The sequence below is a fragment of the Hippoglossus hippoglossus genome, chromosome 17 (assembly GCF_009819705.1).
Source record: "Hippoglossus hippoglossus isolate fHipHip1 chromosome 17, fHipHip1.pri, whole genome shotgun sequence".
Taxonomy (NCBI): Eukaryota; Metazoa; Chordata; class Actinopteri; order Pleuronectiformes; family Pleuronectidae; genus Hippoglossus; species Hippoglossus hippoglossus.
Window position 1 is genome coordinate 13,607,567 of NC_047167.1, and position 21,762 is coordinate 13,629,328.

General features: G+C 39.4%; 1 protein-coding gene across 3 annotated transcripts in view; it reads right to left on the bottom strand.

The window, feature by feature from the left end:
- The window catches only part of tnr (tenascin R (restrictin, janusin)), a 110,971-nt gene extending 90,302 nt beyond the window's left edge, over positions 1-20,669 (bottom strand). For all 3 annotated transcript variants that reach the window (XM_034613116.1, XM_034613117.1, XM_034613115.1), the window contains exon 1: positions 20,622-20,669. The gene's annotated coding sequence lies outside the window, so the exon portion shown is untranslated. The remainder of the gene's footprint in view (positions 1-20,621) is intronic.
- Between the last annotated feature and the right edge of the window lie 1,093 nt (positions 20,670-21,762).

Genomic DNA, 21,762 nt, shown 5'->3' on the forward strand with positions numbered 1-21,762 from the left:
TTGGTAAGGAGTAGGAATAATACTACTATTTGAATAGTACGCTCAATAAAGCCCATTATAAATCCAAGGTAAACTCCTAAATAAAGTAAATGTATTATACAGATAATTCCAAAACAGTTCCAATTGACACATGCAGCATGAATGTTCTCTGATTTGCCAACACAACAGTTGAGGTTTGGTTTGGTTAAGACAGAAAAAGGACATCAAGGTTCATGGGAATAAAAATTGTTTGAATATTTTTGACAACAAGAAGAAAATCTATGATCTTACATAGTTGTTAAAACAAACCCACCAGCATAACCCAGAGCAGCATTAGCATGTACTTGAAGTTGAGCTCCCATCCACACAGGGAATGTATTTTCCAAAACTCATTGTCCTTTAAGCTCTATATTTCTCTCCACCTACTAGAAAAGGAAATATTTGAAGGCAGTGCTCTGACCTACAAGTTGTGGGTTATGTTTTCACCAAGGTTGTATTCTTAGCCAAAATCCCCAAAACTCTCATAAAACACCAGCAGGTAGAGTTTCTTGTAGCGTGATACCAAGAATTGGAATAAAAAGAAAATGTATTTTTTCTTGCAGGGACAGGCTTGTGTTAAATCATGTTGCAATAAAATCAGCAAACCTTTACCAAGATATCTCCTCGGAATGAACAATTGCGATTTCACAAGCATCATTTTTCACATCACACACTTGTATTTACAAAATTATGTGATGCATTTAAATATATGAGTACTCCCAAACAGATTAGATAACTAAAAATGGTTTGCATTACTATGCACACAAACTAAATTCATTTTGCATTAGTCCTGTGCGCCGCCCCGCTGAGGGAGGAGAAAGTTACAGATGATCCTGTTTACTTCCTCACACTGGGTTGTAGCTGTGAGACCAGAACAAAGGGAAGCTTTTCATCATATCTTACCATGTTCCCTCTGTTCCTGCTCTGCCCAGCAGGCATTGAAAAATTATGTTATCACAAAAAAACCTGTGCATAAAAAAAAAGACATAAGACAGAAATAAATGTGTATCATAAATAATCTGCTTCCCTCCATCTTCGAGCCTAACTAAACGATAGCTGAAGAAAGAAAGTTGGAGATGATGCATTACAGATGGAGCTAAAGTGTTCTTATGAAATAACAATGGGGATGGAAGTCAACAGACATCCTGAAGTCTTTCAATTCTTACAAATCACACATTATGTTGTGGAGGAGTAGGCCACAGGGATTTATGGTCCCCTGGTTGCTAACTTGTTCCACAGTTCCTACTTGCTATCATTTGATGTCCAGTCTTGTAAAAAATAACTTAATACAAATAAAGATTTGTTTTGTGTTATGTTAGAGAGTGAGATAAAGCAAGATTAGTGCCCACATATTGTATATATTTTGCATAGCAGTGAGTCTTTCTGGGGACAGAGATGGTTGGAAGGTAAAAAGCAGATTTGAAAACAGCAGTCTTATGTTGCTTTTAAAGAAAGAAAAGAGGGAATAAATGGTTATGCTTTGATATTTTATTTTAAAAGTAGACCTGCATTTGCTTTTCCATTTTTTTCAGCTTAATTTAAAGAGAGCCCATCTTTTTAGAACTTTTCATTAAAGCTGATATTGAAAGTTCTCCTTCTTGTTTGTCTGAGGTGGTTCAAACTTTTGTCCGGCCTCTTATAAGCTCGAGAGCTGTAATTCTCAGAATCAAAAAAAAAGATATGGTCTTCCTTTTGTAGGTTTTTGGGACATATTCTCAAAAGTATTTTATGTTTTTCTAGATGCCCAACTATTCCAAAATTCACATTAAATAATACTACTACATGTGACATATCAGACCAGCTTTTGTTACAGTAAAATACATGTAATTTACTTTATTTTTGCCCCAATTTAAGTTTTTATTTTGAATCCCTCCATGTTGCTACCAACCGCTATTTCTTCTCATTTAAATTTAGCTTACAGCCAGAGAGGAAAACATAATTTGTGATTCTGTCTAATGTTGCATATAATAAATTACACGTCTATGAGGTACACAGTAATATCATCTGCATATAGTGCAAGGTTATGTTCATATTCTTTTATAATAAGAACTTTATCCCTCCTGTTTTTCCTAAGGCTTTTGGCTAAGTGTTCCTATACACAGAGTACAGAATAATTAATAAGAAGGCCCATTACACTGAATCAAAAGCTGTTTCATTATCGTCAAGGGTTAGTGTTAAGGTTAACAGTAATTTATTCCTTTCTTGATATTGTATTGAAGCACATTAAAATACAACCATTCAGTTTTATCGTATTTTAAAATGAACTCTCTGGTTCATGGCGACCTTATTGTTCTTTTTGCAGTTTATATTGTTAATTTTCACCTGCTGCACACAAGATATCCCTATTCAAATGAATTCAATTATATTTGTATAGCGCCAAATCATAATATACATAATCTCATGGCACTTTACATAGAAGGTCAAGACCTTAAACATTTTAGAGAAAGCCAACAGTTCCCACAATGAGCAGCACTTTGGCGACTGTGGAGAAAAATAACTCATTCAATAAGAACTTAAATATGGTTGAACTGGAGCTGACGAGTTGTAAGTTGAATACTGAAACTTAACTGGCAACAACCTAATTGTAAGGTGAGATATTTTTGCATGTGTGTAACTGTTTTGAACTAAGAATGAGCAAACTAAGGGAAATGTAAGAACGTGAATATTTTTGGAGCGTCAAAGTGAAGAGCAGAGTGAGGATCTGTGAACTTTCAGTAAGCAGAGCACGTGTTGAGTGGAGGGAGCAAAGCTTCACACTCTGCAGGAAGTTGGCATCTCCACAGTCCTAGAACCGTCTTTCTATTTGAAATAGTTTAATTGCATATATAAAGTAATGCAACTCCCAACCCTTACACTCAGAATACCTTTGAGTTGTTTAAAAGTCAGAACTTTTTTGGGGGGGTTTGTGTGCACATAAATCTAAAGAAGAACTAAAAACTTAATGTGTATTATTGTCCCTACTCCTAAACCTCGACATAATTCTATACCAAAGCTGCTGGAGCCACTCCATAAATCACATTGGCTTATTGAATTGAGGAAGTATGAAATATCTCAGATGATAGATTGTTGGTATTTAGTCAGGATGGCACACAGCCATTTGTGATTTTTTGTGTTTTGTGTTTTGTGTGTGTGTGTGTGTGTAAGAGACAAACACCAAAACAAATTGAGAGACAGAGACACAGATTGAAAGACATCCTCTCTCTCTCATACAAGTGTACACACACACACACACACACACACACACACACACACACACACACACACACACACACACACACACACACACACACACACACACACACACACACACACACACACACACACACACACACAAAACTATTGTACCCTACAGCGTGTGTTGGTCTGGTGTATGAATCAGGTTTGTGACTCAGTGTGCCTTTTGTTTTTTACTTTTTATCAGAGGACGATCCCATTTCCGTTGTGTTGATGCAGCAGATGGATTCCCTCCCACTAACCATTCATCACCTGCCAAAACCCTATACCCCTCCCCCCCCTTATGCCGATGAAAAATGGGTTTTGAGTCACAGTTTTCCTCAAGAAAAGAAAAGTCGGTTAATGTGTCATCAAACATGTTTCAACATAACGCCCTGGAAAATAAAAAGTTTTTATATTTTATATTGTGTCTCACAGAACACAATGAGAGGGAAAGAATGTCATAGAGCAAAGTGGAAACTTTAAATTGACTCTTGTCAAAGTCTCAGAAAAAACATGGGTGACATTGTGGAGTAATTATCAGTGATTAAATAAATATCAAGTTTAGCTGTCTTTTATTAAGACACAAAATTTCTGTGATAAAAGTGTAAACACTTTCAATTTCATCATGACCTTGCCTTAGAGAAACAATATAATAATTATCTTGAACCTAATTAAAAGTAAAATAATTAAATAGTGTTTTCATCAATTTTACAGACAAAATCTGTTGTGTCATTGACCTTTACATCTTCATAAAAACATAAACTGAAGTAATAAATCAAAAGCAAAGTCATTCTTTGTTTTATTGTCTAGACACTGAAATTACTTTGAGACTTCAATACCTTTAAATGCCTCATGTTTGATATTATTCAATGAATAATAATTCACATGATAAAGGGTTTTAATTTAAGGAAACAATGTCCAAAACCCGTGCAGACAGCGATGGGAAAAACAGGACAACCCTAATTTTTATTTTTACTGAGATAATAACTCAACAGTTGTATTTACGTAAATGTGTTTCAAATGACAGGATTTTATTAAGCACTCACTCCACTGTGTCAGGAAATATAATGAAGCCCCAGTGACACTGTTAGTGAGAGTGAGGGCAGCTGAAAATTAGACCTTTGTTATCTTTGTAGAGCAAGAAATGAAATTCAGAGTTAACTCCGTTTACAAGAGGGCGACTGCTGGTGCTTACAGGTTTCAATGGCATTAAGTTAAACTAGTTATAAATGTAGTAAAATCAGTTTAACAGTGTGTGATACATTCAGTTTAAACTTGTTCCATTCAGATCAGAGTTTTCTGTCTGCAATCCCCAGGATTAAATACTTTCAATATTTTTGATATACGTACATGTAGATTAAGTTTCAGGGACAACAGAGACGTTACATGGCACATTATAGGTCACGTACCTAATGAGGTTAGACCACCAACTAATACCTAAATCGATCAGGATCAATGTGACTAAGCTCAGGAGAAGACAGATTGATTGGTCACACTGCAAACACCCTTAGTTAATTAATCAGAGAATTAATCAGAGAGGAATGCTGCAATGTCAGGATTAACAAAAGCCTGGGTTGGTGAAAGTTCTGGAAAGTAAATGAGAGTTCAGTCATATACTACAAAACTATAAAGTTGAAAAGCACGGGCATGATTACATCGTAAAAACTTTAGTTATCACAGTAACTGTTATATGCAGTAACTGTAAAAAATGAACTGATTGTTAAATCATGACAAGATCGGAGATTTGTGAGCGTAAGATACAAAATGTAAAAATAAGTGCATATTTGAATGATCTGTCATCGTTATCAACACAATTATAATAGTTTTAATTATTAATATTAAGGTGCTAATTGTGTTCACAGATGAAGTAACGTATTAAAGTTGCGTTAAAGTTACAGGTCACGTTAACAAGCAATAGGTTTTGAAGATCCATGATGATTTGTCGGGAAAAGCCACGAGTGAAGTGGATATAACTAAAAAGAGACTGAAATGACACGCTGAACAAGTGAACGAGTGGGAGAGATCGCCTGCAGATCAACAGGCTAGCTGACGAATCTGCGTGTCAAACAAATAAACACAAATTAAAAGAGTGTTAATCAATCCTTTAGCATGGCGGGTTACAAAGTAAAAGCCTTGGAGAGGAGATAAATATAAGAAAGCACACAGGTGCAGAGGTAATGGAAGATTCATATTAATCTTGGAACCAACAACCTTCATAATTTACTAATTCAAAACTGACACATAAGCTATTTATTGAATCATATCAAGTGGCACTGACATTCAATTTACACAAGGTAACAGATGTCACTCATCCTGAATTAATTTATAGTATAAATCCCTTGGTGTGTATTTACAATATCATTGTTTGAAACTGCAACACTACCAAAGCAAACATCCTCAGAGATCCTGGGTACATACTGTATGAGTTACCCTTAATGAGGCTAGTTGGAAAAATATCTTCATCCAATTATATTGTTAAATTAAAAGAGTTCTGGTAAATTAAGCATGAAATGATTTAAATTAAGCAAAATCCCTCCCTTAACACTGCAGTCACCCCCATCTTCCTAAAGTTGTTACAGAAATTTAGGGGCTAGAAGTAAAAGTAAGCTCGTGAAATTAGTTGACATAACCAGCAAGATTATGAGAAACACCAAGAGAAGTGTTGGAACTGTGCATGACACAAATCAGGTGGAAAACTCCATCAATGAGGATGTCCTTCACACCCTGGATTTGAAAATAGACGTGTCACATATTTTAAATCAATCTTTTATTACCGTATGTCATTTTACTGGCCAAATAAATAATAAATAATAATGACAGGCTAATTATATTATGTGTTTTGCAGTTATCTGTCATTACAGATTTGCCTGCATGAGTGAGCCGTCTTTGTCGTGGGCCTTTAACCCTTTTTATCACAACATGTGCTCTGTAGGCAAAGACAAATTTCCATGCAGGCGGAGAATACAGATTTTCTCATTTAGAATCCATCACCTATGGCACTAAACCTTTTCACTGAAGCTGGAGATTAAATCTCTAGCCAATTGTTTTGTCCTATTAAAGTAACCAAGACAAACCCACCTGCAAAAATTATTATAAAAAACAACCAAAACCTAAAAGGTCAGCAATTGGTCAAAATTACAGAGTATCAAAGGGCTGTGAGGTGTCCTGGCACTGAGTGGACTCAAGTGAAAACCGACTTTTGTTTGTGTGTCTTCTCAGGCTCTTGCGTCTCTGCTCTCTAAACTGCTTCAACATGACATCTGATACATGATATGACGTCTAAAGGGCAGACAGAGGTCAATGTATTGGTCATTTGAGTTGCCAGATGCCACATTTACCTTTCACAGTCACAACATTATAAAAATGTAGGACTTCATATGAAAATGTGACATTTATTAGTCTTTGTTTCTCAGACTGGGTGTGTATCTGTATCAAAGAGCCTTGGAGAAGAATTAACAGCCGAAAAAAATGAGCTATATATGACGGCTTCATCCTTCTAACTACTTCAAACTACTCACAACTAAAGCTGCCTCCATGCTGAACGCACTATGAAAAATACTGGTACCATCTCCCTTTTTATAACAGAGTTCCCTCAGCTGACGTCAGGGTCAGAGTTAGCTTGTTGGTATGACCACACAACTGTAAGAGGCTGTTAATCATCGCCTGTTGTGAGTCTTGTCTTATTTTTACTTGTTACAGTCGCTGCCCTCATGTGTCTCCCGTTCGCTTTATCATACACACAAGCTTCCAATTACTTACCTGCCGCTGGATTTGTTATCAGCCAAGGTCGAATAATATATATATATATACACATTCCCCTGTTTCCTCATTTGTACATTGCTTTCCAGCATTTTTCAGTCTTAGTCTCTATGGTTTTTGACTCATATTTGTTGTTTATTCTTTTTTTTCCTCCTTTTGCCTTCTCCTTTCCTCAGTTTATTTGATTCTGAGTGATTACCTGAACGACTGCCTGCCTTTTTCTGTGGCCTTTTTTAAATGAGCCTCTTATCCTGAGTCTTTCTCTGCATCTGAGTCTCTGATCTGCTCAGAAAGATTACAGTCGACTACATGTTGTCAAGATTTGTGATTTGTGAATAAAAAGAAAATGACACATAAATACAATGTACCACACAGCGACACACTTAAAGACAGCTCTATGATTTATTTATTTGTTTCTCTTAATTTTTCTTCACTGTCATAAATGGCAGCCAACGAAAGAAGCTTTTATAAAACATAGCCTTAAACAAGCCTTGGGAAAAAAAAATTGAACCTTAATAGATCAAATTACTGTATCTTTCATGTTTTCTTCCATGTTGCAAGAGACAAATCCACATGTGCAAAACAGTGGTTGCTATGCGTTGATATAGAAATGTATCAACAGAATAAAATATACCTAAATATTGAAAGCTACTATAAGCTGCACAAGCAGAGTAACACACTCCGTCTCCTCCACTCATGCACATAATTACGCAGCAAATATTACTCACAAAATTCTCTCTCTCTCTCTCTCTCTCTCCCTCCCTCCCTCTCTATTGCTTTTGTGCACACACACACACGCGCACACACACACACACAAACAAACACACACATTCATCAGCCTTTTAAGCCAGCACAGTCCTTGTTGGAGCAGTGCAGCGAGGGCTGGGGCTGCAGGTCTGGCCACGCATATCCTGGAGGATGAGAAGAGAGCGTGAGAGAGAGGTGGGGAGCACCGCTCAGTCAATTTCTATTGAATCTCACTCCAGTGGGAACATGATAAGCGAAACGGACCTAAAGGATATAACAAGCCAGTGCATTTATGTTTATTTATTTGTTAGCACTTTATGTTTGAAGGGAAACAACCTGACTGGGCACATACAGGGAATGTTTAAATAAATAACAGTTGGAACAATGGATTAAACAGATATTTTACATAATAGCAAACCAAGATTATTTTATTAGCTAATAATTTGATTGATTTAAAACCCATAAATTACACTTAGTGGAATGTGAATCAAAAAGTGTAATAGGTGTATTAGGCAGTATACATAATTCCTCTACTCTTGATGACATACAGACATGTAGACTCAGAGACATATTATGTAAACACTGCTCCATTTTGAGCCATTTTGGCAAAGAGCACTTTGAGCACTCACAAAAATGTGAGAAAACACATCTCACTGAAACACACTGGATCTCAGAATGAGAGGCGCTGTGGTAACACATCAGAGACAATATTCCTGGGGTGCAAAGAAAACAAGAAAAGCTAAATATGCTGAGCAGGCATTTAAATATATATTTTTGTTCATATTTGCTGAGAGCTTTGTGAATGCAGGTTTAATGATGGAGGCACTCTGCATGTTGAGCAGGTACAAATGTAAAAACTAGTGGTGCACCGATGTATCGGCCGTATATCAGTAGCGGCCGATATTCGCCTCGTTTACTGCCATCGGCGTATCGGTAATAAATTTGACTTTCACCGATAACATTGGCCGATATTCATTGGTATGTTTTCTGCAGCCTGCCAATCTGGCATCCAGATTATGGTACACTGACGCCGGGTTTACACCGGGCGCTGAAGCGCCGCGCCGCGCAGCGCAGCGCCAAGGAAAGCCAGGCGCCTCCCATCCCCCCCCCCCTGTTAAACCTTTGTGCGGTTCACATGGGCTGCGATGCGCCGCGCCGCGCCAGCGCCCTTCACCGATGGTTTCGGCGTGCGAGCGAGCGTATCGCGCCAGGAAACAGACTGAAAAATGATTTTAAACGATATAAATGACATATTTGATATGATATAAATGATCAAATATGCATCCCATACTTTGTATTCCCCTTCTGTTGTCCTGGAGTTTTAATTTTCCCAATTTTCCCAATCACATAATTAAATGTCCCCCTCTGCCCATCCACTACAGCCACACAAGCAGTCATATAGATAAAAAGAGAGAGAGGGGGGGGCTAAAGGCTTGCTTGGAGAATACGTCATTTACCCCCGACACCCGACATTGAACGGGTTACATACAACAACAAGCGGAGACTCACGGGCTGACCGACGCGAAGAAATGCGGGTCCGGTGTGAACAGCCAGGCGGCTGCGCGCTTGAGAATAACGCTGCGCGGCGCGGGGCGGCGCTTCAGCGCCCGGTGTAAACCCGGCGTTACACACCAAGAAGGCCACATGCAAGTAATAAACAAATATCGGTATCGGCTATCGGCTAGATTGTTGTTTTAAATATCGGTATCGGTATCGGCCAAGAATTTCCATATCGGTGCATCCCTAGTAAAAACCCACAATAATACTGGCATGACATTAGTAAATTAGATCCCAGGAAGGTTAGTTAAAAAAGCTCAAGCTGTAAGTGAAGTTTAATGGTCATGTTTTAAAAAACAGGTATTTCAAAAAAGGGTATAAATAATGATTGCTAATGATGTGACTGGGTTTTTGAGACAAAAGAACATTTTTAAAAGGAGAGTGTGAAATCTGAATTCACAGAAAATAATATATTCGTTCTGTCGAGATTGGAACCAACAGTGGGTTGTTTTTTAATCTAACCAGGGAAAATTTAAATAGAAACTAATAAATATAGCAAATTAAGTTGACCCTCTTCGTAGGCAGGCTGAAATTCAATTTGTGGTCAGCCAGGTGTGACTCAATCTTGCATTAACAGTATCAGTCTGTGTGACCACACCAATCAAGACATTATAGAGAATTCAGTATTATAAATATCTGAATAGGAGTACTTGTACCTGATATTGTACCTTTATCTAATTCACATCTCACTGACTTCTGTTTTAGCCTCAGAATTTAAAATAAATAGCTTCAAACTAAAAACCTCCTATACAGCTATTCATGATGAATTTCTTACTCTTTCCCCAAAAATCATTTTGGCTTCAAGATCAGTGCCAATATGTGGCTTTCAATATCAATTTGACAGCAAAAACTGTCTGTCGAGTAAGTAACGTAATAACTTCTTCCCGGTCTAAGAAAAGCATTTTCCCGCGGCTACACTAGAAAGAAAAAAGGGTGATGGGAAACCAGTGGCTAAATAGTAGTATTGGAGGATCTGAGAGAGAGAAAAATCTCTGGGCTGTAGTTTGATTATATTATCTACATCTGACCATAACCAAGTTTTAAGGTCTCCAAGAAAAGGGCACGCAGTAACACCTGTAGTGAATTATTTATTCTGGGGTTTTAAGCTCCTTTCTACTGCAGAATTTGTCCCGTAACGCTGCGGAAAATTGATCCCTAAACTGATTGTGAAGTACCACAGAAAGAAAAGTTGCATGTTCGACTGTATGAGTGCTGCATATAAATGATATATGTTTCTTTTGAGCAGCAGACGTTCCAATAATCTCAGGAGATGGCTCGTGCTTGCTGATGAGCAAAACCGCGTTCGGGAAAGTGAGAGTGCTTTGATAAAAGTTTTTCTATTACCTCAGTTATTCAAGCAAAACCGGTGACTCAACTTTGCACGTTGCATTGATTCCCAGGAACCTTTTCATTCCTTTTACAGTCGTCTGCTTGAATACAGGTTCGTATTTTACAGTCAATACGTCTGTCTATAGGAAATGTGAGGAGCGAGGTGAATGTGTGAGCTCGCTGTACTATCACAGTGGATGTTTTCTATGAGCATAACATAAAGAGTACTTGAATATAATTAAATACCATGGTTATACATGTATTATTTTATGTTTGACTTTAGCAAACAGTACTGCCATATAGTGAGCCAGTAGTTTACCCTTTGCGGTCTAAGGCTGCGTCTAATTAAATGTTTATAGATATTTCTACTAAAATCCAAAATTCAGACATTGTCAGAATCCGGAGAGTCTCAGCTCTTGTTTGCTTCTCTCCACAAGTTCTTACATCACTCAGAACAGGAGTTACAAGTCTTTGAATAGAGGCTAGAAACTAAGGTTACAGACAGCACTTCTGCTATACATATATAATCCACTCTATTTGTGAACCTAGGTCTTTGGTTAACCCGTTTCAAGCATCAAAACAATTCATCCACATGAGTAAAGCTGTTTTTTCAATTTTAAAAATCCATTTCTCAGATTTGGGGCCAAATTATCTCTTTACATTGAGCTCTCGGTCAAATTTGAGCCTCATCACAGACAAATTAAAGAAGATGTAAAAATTGAGAAAATGCGGTTAAACCCCGGAGGGTATAGCGCACGACCTCTGCAGTGTGTCTCCAGATGGTCTTCTTCTCAGGAAGTGATGTCAACCTGGCCCAGTCAGGAAGACATCTCTGTGCTGACCCAACAATTTAACAGTGAACTCAGACTCAAAATATCCAAACAGATTCTTTCTCCTTCTTCTCCCTCGCTCGCACTCACTCTAAGGATGCTGTTTCTGTGCTGTCATCTTGCCTCGACGATATTTGTAAGAACAGAGATCAAGAGGGCTTCTGCATTGATTCCTTTGCTTTGTTATGACACTAAATTCTGCTTCAGTGCTCTGCTAAATGAACAAGCCGCACACACACACACACACACACACACACACACACACACACACACACACACACACACACACACACACACACACACACACACACACACACACACACACACACACACACACACACCGACAGACTATATGACAGATAGCTACGAGCGCTCAACTTGATAAGAGATGATTCGTTGTTTTGAGACTATTGATTTGTGTGTTACGCAATGGAACAAGTCTCTTTCAGAGGTGTCCCTACAGCACTCAATTCTAAAACGCTCCCCCATTCATTGCATTCTAATGGTATGGTCAATATATATTTTCCATGATGCTGACTACGCAGAAATGCTCTGCCATTATCCAGAGAAAAAATACAAAAAACATGACAAATAAGACAAGAACACTACTGTGAGATGGCATTGTTTTATACGTGAGGTTCCTGAGATGGAGGCCGTGGAAGCACACCGCTCCCCTGGATGCCATCCATCATCCAAACATCTAGGAAAAGGATGAATACATTATTCTATTTTTAGGGAGGTATTTTCTACATTGCAAGGTTACACCATATGCCTCCATTATCTTGCACGAAAAAAAAGAGACTGGTGGATATGTAAGGCAGCGAATTATCCTATCAGCAGGGAACGTAATTTACTGATGGAGTCACGAGTAATGGAAAGTCATTTTCACCAGGGGCTGTTTCCCATGTAGGATAGATGCTGCGCTGCCAGCTCAGGACAAATGGCTGCCTCCTCCCTAAGTCACTACGGTAACCTAGACTAAATAGATAAGTAGGCCCAACTGAGGGCTTGGGATGCTTACATCCTTCCCCTGACCATAGCAACACCACCATGTGTGGGTTGCAAGGCACATTTGCAAGATGTGAATATCGGACTTTTACAACTCTATTGTGTAGATTTGGGTGTAGTTTTCAGTCAGCAACACAAACAAAAAAATACAAAGTTCCCGTTGGGATTGCCATCGAAGTGAAATGCTTAATCAACATTGTGCAGATCAGAAAGATTTAGGCACAACACTTTCTTTTCAGTAAAATCCATACTCCTCTCTCACTCGCATTTCCGCCTTCATGCCCCTGCAACAATCCAACTGTCATAAAATTTGATGTTGATGTTGGTTTATCTTTCATAGTAAATTTTCTCAGGTTAACAGCATTAACAATTTAATCCACCAGTAACGAGCGCTTGTATGCATTTGATTGTGTTTTGAGGCAGCGTGCAAGGCTGAAGTGGGTCTGAATGTAGCCTCGGATAAAGCAGCCGCCTGCTGGCTATTAATTGATTGGATGGGAGAGAGAGAATAACTGAAAAGCTGTCTGGAGTGTGTGATCCCGGACAGGTATCGTTTAATCTCTTCCTGTGTGTATCCGCACGAAAAGCATCCACGCCAGGTAGATTGTACTTTAAGTCATTGAGCATGACAAACAGATTTCTGTTCTGAGTCAATTAACTTTCTCATTCCCTGTATAAAGGAATATTATATTAACCGTTTGACGCAGGATTTTACAAAGTGACTTCAGGCAAACCGTCAAATAGTATCGCATTAGATATTTGTTTACACAAAGACAGATTGGAGTTATGCATTTCTCGCAAATATCAAAAATGTCAATCCTTTCAGTGTTTCATATTCCAAGAGGAGGAATAAACTGCGCAGTGCGACAGTAAATAAAGCAAATGAATGCTTCCTTTGAGGTGAAATTGTGAACGGTTCTAACTAGATAATGAGAGTCTCTTAACAGTTAAGCAGTAAAGCAAGTAATTGCTTCTTCATGGACTCAGATTTTGAATTTCTATCATGTGGTGAGACTAAAAAAGAAAATCCAATCAACACAGATAGCAATTAAACTCTTCGGTGAACTTCTGACATGGTTCAGTTCGAAGTTAATCACATAACTTGCTGTGATCCATACTTGATTTCCGCTCATGACGTTACTGATGTTTTCTGTAGGTGGGGTAGCAAAAGTTTGGTCGTAGCCATGTTCTGCTGACATGTACAAAAACGCGGTAGATCTGTGTGCAGTTTCCCACTGTTTTCAGTGACACACTTAAAGTAAAGTGATTTATTCTCTACAGGTCAGTGTGCATGCAGACAGAGGATAATAAGAATCCCTTGTTTCCCATTTTGGATTGTTTTCTTTCTCCCACACCTCCTTTCTTTAAACTTGGCTTAAATCAGGAGTAGAGAACTGAATATAAAGATGGACGACCGGACGGCTCCCCAGAAGTGAATCCAATTCATCTAGATCCTCCCTTGGTGAGCAGCTGCAGTATAGGTCATAAACCGTGTCTCCTCCATGTTAGCAATAGGATATGGACCAAACTGAAATGCTTTAAATAAGATGTGCTCTGACATTTTAGGTATGTTTTATTATGTTGAAGGGGGTATCATAGCACTGTAACCTTATTATGTATTACCTGCATGTACAATAATGATTTAAAGCTTATCAAAACCATATTATTTCTCTGTGTGATGTACTGTATTAAAAACCTAATGCCAGCGGTGGACAGAGATGTGTTTTTTTTTTGGAAAAATAAAAGGTTTGTGTCCAGGCTGTGATAACAGAGTATTTTCAAATACAGGAGGGATCCAAGCAATCCTTTTGATTTCCTGCTGTTTCCATTTCTGAGTCAGTCACCCTGAAACTGATTCCATATGGTGGCCTGTCCAACAGCAGGAGCAGATTGCATTACTGGTCTGGTCACAGCGAATGGTTGCTGCTAACAAGTTGTTGCTCCACTCTGACCCCTGTTTCTGAGTGTGTGTGTGTGGATGTGTGCATGTGTGTTGTGTCTGTGTGCGTGACCCAGAGTGACTTGTTTCCAATAAGGAAATGAAATCCATTGTGGGAATTTTTTTTTCCTCCCTCAGCGAACCATTTTCTTTTATTACTTCCCCTGCACTTCCTCGAGCCGCTGGGTGCGCTCCCGCGCCGCAACCAACTCCCAAGACAAGCATCGGCAGCATCTATCTTGTAGACAGAAGTGCTGAGTGGCTATTACTTCTCAGCAGACCACATAAAAACCACAGCAATTAAATGCTATCGGGCCATTCGACTTTGTCTTCTTAAGAGGAAAAAAAGGTGGAGTGAGTGAGAGAAGAAAGGTGCAGAAGAGTGAGTGTGAAGGCGAAGGGGTAAGAGAGACCTCAACTGATGCTGCTTAACAGAGAGAGAGAGAGATCGTTGTCAGTAGTTTGAAATGAAGACGGAGGAATTAAAGAGTGTGAAAGTAGCTGTGAAATCAGAGCTGATGAAATGCATTTCAATGCTGTTCTCGAAGGGACGTGAGGAAGCTGTTTAACTAAAGTACAACGGAGAGTCAAAGCAGACTGTGTGGGAGTTACAGTGAGGTCTCCACTTTTAAACAGATTTATAGTTCAAATGGTTCAGCCACAGCTGCATTGTTGTTCTGCCCTCCAGAAGGAAGCCGGAATCATATTTCGTGCTCTTCAGACGGCTCGAGTGAGAATCACTTTTTGAGTTATGGCTTTTCAAATCTATTTTGCAAAACTGAATCAAAATGGTTAAGATGGCCGGCCGGTGCAGAGGCAGTCACGGATGTTACAATACATTTTCTGCCCATCTTCGTATGATGTGTGTGGTATTTAGTTTTGGTGATATATTTGTAATCCAGAGGCCACAGAGGAACTGAAACAAAAACAAAAATGATCTGATACTGGCTGTCAACACGGATTAAAATGGATGTTGGCCAGCTACTTGTGAGGCTCCTGTGGGGAATGTCTGCTACATTCAATGTTTCTGACAACGTTCTCTTCACCAGTAAAGTGAGCGTGGAAAGCTCATGGTTCCAAATGAGCTCTATTGAACTTCCAGATATTGATCTCCTGGGCATCTGGATACTGTCGATATACTTTATTGATCCCCATGTTGGATCTCTGTCTTTGTCTCTGTCCTACTGACCACACAGTCAACTCTGCCACTAATCGCTCTGCAGGCAACACGACAATTTCAACAAAGGAAATATAACCTAATGGATATATTTGGACCCACTTCATGTATATATAAATAATAATACATACTGTCTTTTAAAATCTTAACTAGTTAGTCCATTACACAAAAATGTATGTCGCTGCTTTGCAAATGCCAGAGACAACAGAATTCTAAGTGTAATATACAACAATTAATTATTTATTATCGTATTTTATGAGTCATGCTGTAAGGCAGCAATGCACCACCCACTAACCAGCAATTTTCAACGTTTAGCATTCAGTCAGACCTTTTACTTCTCCCTTCTGGTAATTACATAAATTACAATAGTTACAAGATAATAATTGATTCTTTGAATAGTGTAAATGCAATAGCTACACAACCTACACAATATATTTAACAAATGCCAACCTGACATCTGTGTCTGCACAGACCCTTCTCCTCTTTCAGCGCTGTTCAACGATGATCCGTGCTCGTCTTCGCCATCAATTCCTCATTTTTTTAGACTAATCCTTCCTCTGAACGCCATGTTTCGTATTTATCTGGAGGATCAGAAACTTTTCTTGGACTCCTCCTAGATGTTTCCACTATAGACTCCACCATACTCCCTAGTTTCTGTAGCCAACTATCTCCCCCTCTTCAGCTTTGGCAAACTTGCTGGTTGACGTAAAATATTTGACTTATTTCTAACTCTGAAATGCACAGACATTTACCTGCCTCTTTTCAAGAAGTGCTTGAATGTAACAGACATTTTTTTTATATGCAAAAGTAAAAAAAAGTTCTGGTTTTCTCTGTGTGATGAAGCGACGGCATTTTTGCCGAAGCTACAGTGAATCCTGCTCCGGCTGTGGCTGCCACAATGTCGAACTACTTCCATTCATCACAGTCTGTCTTCGTCCGCTCCAGACAACAAAAAATCTCCAACTTGTCAGAAATCAGGATGGGGATACAGGTAGGCAGCACAGAAACAGGAAAACCAGCAGTGACACATTGAAACTTACAAATGGCTGCCTGTCTCATTAGAAAGCAAATCAGATTAGATTAACCACGGTTTCACATAGATGCTGCGCTGCACCGGCCCTCTCGCTTATAATCAGGCTTTCTATACATCTTTGTCTCCGTCTCTTTACATGACCATCGCCCTCTTTCTCCACCGTTTCTACCTTTCTCTCTTCTTTTGCTTTTTGTCATTTCGCCTTTTTGCACTTCTGTCTCAATTATCCCATTTACACCTGACATTAAAATTGGTTTCGGACCGAGTACCGTAGTGCAGGTGTACATGCACCACAGTCACACCGAGGATGGATTTGTGATGCAGTTGAAGTGTCACCTCTTGAGGTGGTGAGGCACAAATTGTGACCACACTGAACACTGTGTTGTCAATCCACACACAACAACTACGTGGGCAGAAATTACAATCGCAAGGGACAAAACTGGCAAGGTAGTAGCAGCTCTGCAGCTAGCAGCCGTTAGCCAGTGAAAAAGAAAAACAGTCCCCCGATACCTAAGACACCTGAGCATGGAGTGAAGACGAGATGAAAAGAAAGCAAACGTTTTAATGCAGATTCCCAGATCCCTCATCGTCATCTGCTATTCCTCGTTCATGTCTCAATGTGGACACTGGAGACACGATCAACACCTGGTGTGATCAGGAGTCTGTCTCTGACTGAGCCTCTGTCTTTTTACTGTGCTTTTCATTCTGCTGACAAGGCAGATATATTTAAATGGTAGTCGAGGACAAAGCATTGGATCATTCAGGAGCAAGAGTTAAGAACGATGACAGTTAAATTCCCATTAAAGCCGTTTGCTGAGACAACAGATCCTAAGACCACAGTAAAACAGTGACAGCACGCAGGAGACAAGTTAACACATTCACACATGACAGCAAGAGAGACTGAACCTTTTCTGTCGTATTCATTCTCAGTTAGACATTTTACTCAAACGCTTTAGGACAAAAAAAATGATTGGACAAAAAACATCAGAACCATTTTGTCCACAGGGAACTGACACATTTTGAACCCCACCACAACAGGCTGAGTTTATCAAATGGCCAAGATTGACACCTTTGCGTCTTTAACACCCACTGCACAGTTAGTGTAGGCTGAAATGTGCTGTGGGATCACGGCACTAAACTCAATGGCCAGTGAGCTGGCAAGCTCTGAGCCTGCTGTGAACCTCAGTGGAAATACTGAACCCGTCACATCCCAGAGTTAATGTGGAAAATCAAGTGACTGGAACCAATAACCTGAATACTGTCAAGCTGGTGTGGAACATGCTCTAATGGAGCCCTCGGGATCAAAACACATCAAACACTGTTTGTGATTCACATGATCAGTATCCTGCAATTTGTTTCTGAAAAATGCCAATGTCACACACGGGAGATCAAATGCAAGGAGAGAGCCGCTGCTTGCCAGTTCAAATGAACTCACTTTTTTTTCCTAAACCCCCCCCCCCCCACACCGTGTTCTGACATCATGACATGGATCATCTTTTGCTGAAATTCAAATTCTGCAAGAAGCTTCAATTGTACAAAAATATATTAAAAAACCTAACAACAAAAAAAACTGAGAAAAAATATATTTGTCGAAATAGTAAAAATAACTTTCGGATTATACATTGAGTCTGAATATGAATTCCAGTCGCTCTTCATATTGGGCTACAGAAGCAAGTTATTCAGTGCCAATGATAATTTTACACTCTTTGGCGCCTGAACTACTGTCGTCTCAATACAGGCAATGTGGATGAAATTCATTTGCAGATAATTCAAGCTGCGCCATCACTGAACATTTTGTTACCAAAGTATCGAAGGACACTAGCTGATTAATCGCGGCACTGATTCTGACCTTCTGACATAGTGATCTGTTCAGACCACAGAAGGAAAGTCTTGTGATTTTATCCAATGAGAACAAACAGTTTGCCAATAGCTCCCGGCTATCTCCATGTGCAAATAAGCACAGTGTTTCCCTGGCCCGATCGATGTGTCTCGATTAGGTTGCTCGGGCCAAAAGGAATGCAGTGACTTTCCTATTCGTCAACTCCAAGAACCTATTCTCATTTAATACATGCACACATGAATATGCATAAACACACTTGCAGAAACACACACACACGCACTTAAATGCAAAAATACATACTGATGTCACTGATGTCACAGACATCACAGACACACAGACGTCATTCGTCCCATGGTATTTAGCACAAACGTCAAATAGTGTAGAGCCCTGCAAGAAATCAATGGGCATTTGCAAGAATCAATGGCTGGGTTCCCATGAGAAGTAATTAGAAAGGCAAACATGCAGCGCTGCCTCTTCCCTTCTCTCTCTGAGTCCCGAACTAAGAGCTTCCTCACCGCGGGGTGAAAACAAAGTTTAATACAGCAGGGATGTGTCTGAGTCACGAATAAATACATACACAAGTTTATGTCTAATAAATAGTTGTTGACACAACATGATAATTAATAGAGGGACGGATGTGTATTAACAAGGAACTATGCTGTGGCTCTCCTGAAAAGAAACAATCGCTTTCTATTATGATTTGGTTGATAAACTCAATATCTTTATCCTCAACTGGTAATTTACGAGACATGATCCCTTAATTACTTGGTCTGTCTCCCAGCATGTCATTCAATTACAAGGCCAGTGACTTCCTGAATGCAACAGTTAGCCTTCGTCAGGTCTCTCAAACATTTAAAAAAGTGAAGGCATTCATGTTTATATCAAAGCTTTTAGGCTTTTGAAATAGAAATTTCAGACATTTTGTTACTTTTAAAGGTTTACTCTGACGGATGGACGGACAGGCCTGGTGCTGCATAATGACTCCTCTTTGTTTAGACTTTACCCTGGGTACCACACCGTTATATTGCACCATCATGTCAATCCTGTGGTTCACTAGCAGCCAGTGTAGAGATTTAAGGACAGGGCTGATGTGGGCTGTCCTTAAAGTAGCTCCTATGTGCCCCGATGCTAACGTGGCTAAAGGGGGTATCCAGGGACACATGCAGACAGCAAATGGGCCTCGGCTTATCTTAAAAAATGTCAAGCCATGTTCTCCACAGGAATCCCACACTGTGATACTGAACAGGAGACTTTAAAGACAGACAGAAGGAGTGTATACAGCGGCCTCAATCAAAGAATCATTATTATGGGCATTGAAAAGCAAACAGAAGGAGTGCTTGTTTCTGGCTTTGCAGTCACGTCAGGTACCCGCTGAGTTGATTTTCATTGTGTGCTGCATGAATATATTTTTGCAATTTTGCACTTTATTGAGGAAAGCTGTAAACAATATGCACGCACACTCTCCCTCTCTTTCTCTTACACACACACACACACACACACACACACACACACACACACACACACACACACACACACACACACACACACACACACTTGTATCTTTATGAGGACACTCACTCACACAGTGTATTCCCCAGCCCCTCACACTAACTCTTAACCAACACAACTACAGTAAATGCCTAAACCATACAGAGTCTTAACCATAGCCTGTATATAAAGATGGACAACATGACAGCTCCCCAAAAGTGAAGCCTCTCAATTGCCACCTTGTGGCTGGTTGCAGAATAGGCCATACATCCCACCTCCTCCATGTAAGTGGATGGGACAAGCACCAACTAAAACATTGGTTATTATCACATTGACGTATGTCCAAGTATTAATCATGAATAATTACAAGTTGTATTTTAATTACTTATTTTCTGCTAGACAAAAAAAATGTATTGACAGCTTTCACTGACTTGTGTTTGATGGAGCAAGTGGATCTGCACCACCTTGTGACTGCTGCCCCAGCCCCACAATCTTTACCACACACACTCCAAATGCACATGATGGCGATGTTTGGACCTGAGGTAGTTTGGCTTCATTAATAATACAGTATATTAATCAGCCCAAGTTACCATCAAGGTCCAGTGGTCAAACCGGTCCTCACAAAGCTATAAGAACACAACAATCGTATGCTGTAGCCTGCATGTGAAGTTGCAGCTCACCTTGAGAGCACCGACAGCAGCTGATCCTGTTTGTCTTGGTCTTCTGGGCAGCAGCTGTGAACAGAGAGGAGAGAGGCGGGAGATGGTTAAGTCTTTTGTTCCTGTTTAGAAAGAATCAAAGCACGATCAGTTTCTCAGAAAAGTGATTAATAAGGTCGGAGGTGCCTAAAATACAGAGGAAAAAACTGTGCATATTAATCACAGGGTGCTTCAGTATATCTTATTAACCCCTAACCCCATTGAATGAAACTGCACAAAAACAAAACCTACAATTTATTAAGCACAAACTATTTTGCATGTGTAAAACAGTAAAAATCTACTGATTAAATCATGTAGTCGTGAATTTATGTTGCAATGTTCTGCCCCAGTGACTCATTTCCTGTGGACTTTATGTCAAGTCAGGCAATTATAAAGTTGCAGTAGTTGCATCTGTTCCATTCACATAATCTTGCTCACTATATTTTGTATTACTTAAGACGCTCTGTAAGAGTAATTATGAAAAAGTTGGGCATGATGATCGATTTTAAACCCATTTTACATTGCTATTCAGACATCTAGTGCATTTTTATCTCTCTTAATTAAAAATGTTCCGTAAATGTGCAATGCACCTATAATTAGCATTCATAATGGTTTGGAAGGACAGAGGAATGAAGCTCATTTTACACTTGAGACATGAGTCAGCACTTGATACACGCACTTGATAGTGGCAGAGAATGCAGGCATGGTGTGCGTGCGTGCGTGCGTGCATGCGTGCGTGCGTGCGTGCGTGTGTGTGATATCTAGATCACAGAACATGACCTTTCTTGTTGCATAAGTCACTCGTCTTATGAGCTTCTCTCATCATCCTAATGAGGCTGCCATATTGTTGCAGCACTTGCATTTAACAATAAGTGTCTGGTCAAGTTCAAGCTCCTCACATTGAGAAAGAAAACCCCCCAAAAGAATCCAGGTTACATTCAGTTTTAATGTTAAGTTTAGTAATTTACGTGTTTATAAATGTATTTTTGCCCCAGTGTGTTTACAGCATCAGACTTCTGAATTAAACATTTATCTATTTTCAAATGCAAAAACTCAGCTGTAGAGGCAAACACACACAAACAAGCTGCAAGTGAAATGAATATTCACAAGGACAGAGAGAGAG